The sequence below is a fragment of the Oncorhynchus masou genome, chromosome 17 (assembly GCF_036934945.1).
Source record: "Oncorhynchus masou masou isolate Uvic2021 chromosome 17, UVic_Omas_1.1, whole genome shotgun sequence".
NCBI classification, from domain to species: Eukaryota; Metazoa; Chordata; class Actinopteri; order Salmoniformes; family Salmonidae; genus Oncorhynchus; species Oncorhynchus masou.
In genome coordinates this window covers 3,128,954-3,135,724 of record NC_088228.1, presented here as the reverse complement: position 1 = coordinate 3,135,724, position 6,771 = coordinate 3,128,954, and the positions used below count along the sequence as shown (strand labels likewise).

The following is a 6,771-nucleotide window of genomic DNA, read 5'->3' as shown; positions in this document are numbered from 1 at the left end:
ACATACCCATTATCCAGCAGACTTAGACCCTTAAAAAAAATAAGATTGTCATGACTCACGTGACCAATATGACTGTTCTCGGCCAATGGGAGCGACGTTTGCATGATTTGCTGGGGGGAGTTTCTTCTTGAAGACGAAGGACGGACTGGGGATGTTTTCAAACCCAGCAATAAACTGGACGTCACACATAGCCCGTAGTCTTGCTTCTGTTCATGTTCAATATTTTTTGGAAATTACTGTTTTACAAGCTACGTAGTTTTATCTTCACGACCTGAATGAACTGGCAGAACCTGATGGGTATTGAAAAGGTAAGCAGAAAGTTAAATGTTCATATTTATTTAGATTTGATTGCTCATGATCATAGGTGAAACCCCAGCTAGCAAGCTAATCAACTTTGACGTTTAGCTATGGCCACAACTTTTATTGTTATTTTTGGACTTGTATGTCACCTACTTTTTTTATGGACGCATTTAAGTAACAGGTGTTTTACTTATGTGTCAAAGTTGCTTTTATGCTAATAATATGAATAATTATAGCTGTGTGTTGCTGTGTGTCGAAGGGAAAAGCTGGGTGACAACTGGTGGCTAACTAGTTAGCTTCAGCTAGCCTGTAAGGTATTTGCCTCAGCGGGCTTTTGTCTACACGGGATGTTTTATTTTTTTTTGTTCTCCATGTAACTTACATTGAACAATTAAAAAAATATGTGTATATATATATCTTTAAATTATTTTTTCCCCTGCAACAGACCATGGTTACACAGTAAATTGACTGAGACTTTCGCCAGGTAGCAAATTCGACACATTTTATGTAACGTAGTCTACGTAGTCTCCAGAAGGAGTAGCTAACGTCAACTCCACTACTGTAGCCCCATTACAGGCGTTCCAGCGCTGAACGTAGCGTAAGTATGCTATTCTCTAAACACTATCCACGTTAACCCGGGCTAACTAGCTAGCAAGCTAACTGTATTCGCGTCCATTTATGTCGATATACGTTTAAAATGTCCGAATATTTGCCACGTTGGATCTGTAAAACAAAAATGCACATAATAATAACAATTATAATTATTTGCTATTTGTAAATCTAACAGTACACCCAGGGTACAGCAGCGAGTCAAGCATTTTTTTGGGGGGGGTTGAACCGCTTGGCTGTCTGACTGTCCTTCGCTCTGGAAACCTTTTGTCTAAAGGACGTATCACTCAGATCCTATACAAAAACCAAGCCACCAGTGCGAGCTGAATAATACTTGACGTCTCTCGTTCATGACAATGACAGAATAAATACATTGTATTATAGCCACAATGGGTGCAGAATGAACTGTCTCCATGAAGTATGATGAAATATCAAATCAAGGGTGACGTCATTTCTACCCTCCCCATGCTGTTGCAGTATTTTGTATAGCCTAATATCAGAGCAATACAGGTTGAAATTGATATCCAGCTATTGTCTTCAGTGAGGCAGCAATGATAATGACACTGAATCTATGAATTTAGTTGCAAGTAGGGCTCCGCTCATCTAAATAGTTTTCCCCTTTTTCCTACTACAAAATATAGCTGTACGCCTTCCACCCTAAATAATCAAAATCATAGTAATGTGTGTGTAATAAAGAAGTTAATTACAGAATGCATAGTGACTAACCCTAGGGTTTCTCTTAAACACTTAACATGTTGAAAACAAACCCTTCCCCCAAAATACTAGTCCTATATATTTTCCTATATACTTTAAAAATGGGCCTTTGATACCACCCTGAATTGTTATTTAGCTCGATGACAGAATTCTGGTTTGAATGTCTGTTTAACTTTGATCATCACTACACTAAAATTGTATTTTGTTGTCACATGTTCCTCAGTTGTGTTACTGTAGTACCAAGTACTTAAAACTCACTATCACTGAGTACATTATCACGAGTACATTTTACATATTGAACTTATTATGGCAGTTTATGCAGTAGTTTTGTAAACACCGTACTCTGCTTATTTTAATTGGCATAAGGTCATAATTGGAAGTAAACATATGCCGATTAAAAACACCTGGTTTTCTGAGTAATCTTTCAAATTATTAGGACATGTAAATACCTTAATCGGCGTTCCAGCGGTGCGTTTGATTCGCCCACCAGCCAAGCACGCTTCCCTCTTTGCGAGTGAGTTGTACTTGGAACAGCTGAATATATGCTTCTTTTAGAAGTAGTTTTCATGTGTACTTTATATGTCCAAACTCAGAATCAAATATTCTTCCCAAAAATAACATGTTTCATGTGCTAGAATGTTTGTTTTGATTGGTGATTTTTCTGCATTTATCGGTGCCGTCAAGGTTGCCTGATTTTACATTTACATTTAAGTCATTTGGCAGACGCTCTTATCCAGAGCGACTTACAAATTGGTGAATTCACCTTCTGATTTCAGACGTGTCCATTAAAACAGGACTATAAAGGGAAATCTGTCTTCTTCCAAGGCATGTAAAAGTTTTAATCAAACTTATTTAAAAAATAAATGCCGTCTTTATTTAACTAGGCAAGTCAGTTAAGAACACATTCTTATTTACAATGACGGCCTTGGAACAGTGGGTTAGCTTGCCTTGTTCAGGGGCAGAACGACAGATTTTGACCTTGTCAGCTCGGTATTTCGATCTAACAACCTTTCGGTTACTAGCCAAAAGATCTAACCACTAGGCTTCCTGCCACTCCTAATCTCACTTTCCACAATAATCACATTATTGTATGCATGACACTGACAAAAAAAACACACATATATTTAGGGCTAGTATGATATCAGTATCGCAACATCCCCCCCCCCAAAAAAAAATGATAACACGAAGCAGATTTCACACTGGTCCTGAATGTAAAATAAACAATGAATCCATGTGACTTTGGATGACATCACAATGACGTCTGTTTCCAACATCCGTGTTGTTTTCCTTAAGAAGTTTAAATCCCTTTTTTTTTCCTGTCATGATACAAACAAATAGTGGGACACACTGGTATTGTCCCGACCCTAATTCACATACACGCGCATACCGTCACAATACGCCCGCACGCTCTCGTATGCGGTTGCTACTCTCTTATGATTATCTATCCTGATGCCTCGTCACTTTACCCTGCCGTTATGTACATATCTAGTAGGGATGTGCATCTTTCCTTTTTCAAGACGATACGTATCAAGATACAGGAATGATACGTTTTTAGTTTGAAATGTTTTGGGTTTGAATAGAGGAACGACTCTATAGCATAATAATAATAATAATAATAATAATAATAACATAGTAACATTATTTGCGGAAACGCATTCATTATCCATTCTAAATTAAGTCTGCTTCTGATGAAGCTTAGTGGCTTCTCTGGTCTGGATCTGTCTTGAGCTTTTCTGTGTGTGTGTGTGTGTGTGTAAATTATGTCTATGTTGGCACCTGAGCTGAGTCAGAAGGGAAACTAAGCATCTACCACCCACTATCAGATAAGGGGGGGGGCGGCGGCAGTGTTTGCTTTTTCTCCCCTCCACTTTTTATCGGAAATCACCATCACCCACTAATTAATTTGTTGTTCAGCATGCACAATTACTTGTTGATTTAATGACTGTCAACACAGTGCATTCGGAAAGTATTCAGACCCCTAGACTTTTTCCACATTTTATGTTACAGCCTTATTCTAAAAATGTATGAAATTGTTTTCCCCCTCAATCTACACACTATACCCCATAATGACAAAGGCAAAAACATTTTTTTTAACAAATCGTTGTCGGGTTGTGGTCCTGTTGGAAGGTGAATCTTTAACCCAGTCTAATGTCCTAAGTGCTCTGGAGCAGGTTTTCATCAAGGATCTCTCTCTGTACTTTGCTCAGTTAATTTTTCCCTCGATCCTGACTCGTCTCTCAGTCCCTGCCGCTGAAAAACATCCCCACAGCATGATGCTGCCACTGCCATGCTTCGCTGTAGGGATTCATTCAGGCCAAAGAGTTCAATCTTGGTTTCATCAGACCAGAGAATCTTGTTTCTCAATGTCTGAGAGTCCTGTAGGTGCCTTTTGGCAAACTCCAAGGGGCTGTCATGTGCCTTTTACTGAAGAGTGGCTTCCAGCTGGCCACTCTACCATAAAGGCCTGATTGGTGGAGTGCTGCAGAGATTGATGTCCTTTTGGAAGGTTCTCCCATCTCCACAGAAGAACTATTGAGGTATGTCAGTGTGAGCATTGGGTTCTTGGTCACTTCCCTGACCAAGGCCCTTCTCCCCCAATTGCTCAGTTTGGCGGGTTGGCCAGCTCTAGGAAAAGTCTTGGTGGTTCCAAACTTCTTCCATTTAAGCATTATGGAGGCCACTGTGTTCTTGGGGACCTTCAATGCTGCAGAAATGTTTTGGTACCCTTCCCCAGATCTGTGCCTCAACACAATCCTGTCTCGGAACTCTACAGACAACTCCTTTGACCTCATGGCTTGTTTTTTTGCTCTGACATGCACTGTCAATTGTGGGACCTTCTATATGACAGGTGTGTGTGCCTTTCCAAATCATGTCCAGTCAGTTGAATTTACCACAGGTGGACTCCCAAGTTGTAGAAACATCTCAAGGATGATCAATGGAAACAGGATGCACCTGAGCTCAATTTCGAAAATAATGTATTTCTGTTTGTTTTTTTGACTAATTATAGTGTGTTGTGTGTAGATTGAGGATTTTTTTTTCATCCATTTTAAGATGAGGCTGTAATGTAACAAAATGTGGAAAAAGTCAAGTGGTCTTGAATACTTTCCGAACACACTGTATGCTTATTTTCTTTTTACCGGGGACCTTCAGACGAGTCTTGTGAGGAGACGAGTCTTGTGGGCAAAACAACCTACATATACAGTACCAGTCAAATGTTTGGATACCTACTCATCCAAGGGTTTAAAAAAATAAATATTACTATTTTCTACATTGTAGAATAATATTGATCAACTTGTGAAATCATGTAGTAACCAAAATAAAGGAAAAGCAGCCAACAAGTGCTCAGCATATGTGGGAACTCCTTTAAGACTGTTGGATAAGCATTTCTCATGAAGCTGGTTGAGAGAATGCCGAGACTGTTCAAAGCAAAGGGGTGGCTACTTTTGCAGAATCTCAAGTAGAAAATATATATAATTTTTTGTGGTGTCTCATGGTCTGGCAAAACACCACTCTAGCTCTGCCACCTTTCACTGCACATGCAGAACGGCGATATTTGCAGATGTGGTCAATTGAGACGGAGTCCGTACAAAAAACCCCAACTAAAAATAGATTATCTGTTTTAATCTAAACTTACATCGGTTTCAGTAACAACCAGTGAGCAATGGCAATTACTTCACATTCATCTTGGACTCTCACAATGAGCATAATGCCCTGTTTTGTCTTATTTGGATTAATTTCTTAGTTATTTAGTATTAATTCCTCTAATCAGTAAAACTGACTTTATTTTTAAATGGGGCATTTCTAAAATGTTCTACTTCATATATAGAGGCATCACTACAGACAACCTGGTTCAATTCCAGGCTGTAGCGCAATTGACCTGTGATTGGGAGTCCCAAAGGGTGGCGCACTATTGGCTCAGCGTCGTCCGGGTTTTGACCTGGGGTAGGCAGTCATTGTAAAGAAGAGTTTGTTAAGCACCAGCTGTCAGAGCAGCTCACAGATTACTGCACCTGTACATAGCCCATCATCTATAATTTAGCCCAAACAACTACCTCGTCCCCTACTGTATTTATTTTGCTCTTTTGCACCCCATTATTTCTACTTTGCACATTCTTCCACTGTGAATCTACCATACCAGTGTTTTACTTGCTATTTTGTATTTACTTTGCCACCATGGCCTTTTTTGCCTGTACCTCCCTTCTCACCTCATTTGCTCACATTGTATGTAGACTTTTCTACTGTATGTCAAAAACACTAACTTGGTCTAGCCCAGAGCTCACGTTAGCATACTTGCAACAATGTATTGAATATTCTGGGGCCTCCGTGTTTCCTGTACCAGTGAGCTCTGGACAGACACAGCTGTAGACTATTTGCGCAAGGGATAAGTAATCACCTCTTTTTATGACGTTTCCACCGGATCAGAGCATCACCCCCCCCCTCGTGCTGAGTGGTCATCGAAAGGGAGAGGGCTGGAAAGATTTTTCTCCAATAGGCTACGTTGAGGAACTATTGTCATTCTCAATAGATGCGGAAACAGATTTTTGTTCACTTGCTGTTTTGAGGTGAAGGAAGTTATTACTTTTGAGAAGCTCCACATTTTAAATGGTGAGTTAATAATTAAGACCATCAGAAATGGTATCATATCCCCAGAGGGACACATTTATAGGCCTACATTTGCAGGCAGGCCAGATAGACTCTGTCTACTTCTATGCGTAATCAGGTTTGTGTTCTTAATCAAAGATTTGGACCGGAGCGCTCCAAACAAAAATAATGAATAATTTGTCAATAACTAATAGGTTGTGCGTCTAGGTTGTGCGCTCTGCATACATGTCCACTCTTACAACGACAACGTTAAGACGGTAATATGACTATTGAAATGGATTTAACAGAACTTACTGTAGCCAAACAAACAGTGTAAATTCCGATAATTTCGAATCAACAGTAATGTTGATACAGGTTTGCCATTCAGACTGAATCGGACTGCTGTCTCGTTGTGCCATTTTTATTTATTTATTTATCAAAAACATAAAGGGAACACTTAAACAACACAATGTAACTCCAAGTCAATCACACTTCTGTGAAATCAAACTGTCCACTTAGGAAGCAACACTGATTGACAATACATTTCACATGCTGTTGTGCAAATGG

General features: G+C 39.6%; 1 protein-coding gene across 1 annotated transcript in view; it reads left to right on the top strand.

The window, feature by feature from the left end:
* Positions 1 to 170: 170 nt before the first annotated feature.
* LOC135558328 (ankyrin repeat domain-containing protein 12-like) overlaps positions 171 to 6,771 on the top strand; it is a 47,848-nt gene continuing 41,247 nt past the window's right edge. Inside the window, 1 exon segment of the mRNA XM_064992067.1 lies at positions 171 to 308. The gene's annotated coding sequence lies outside the window, so the exon portion shown is untranslated.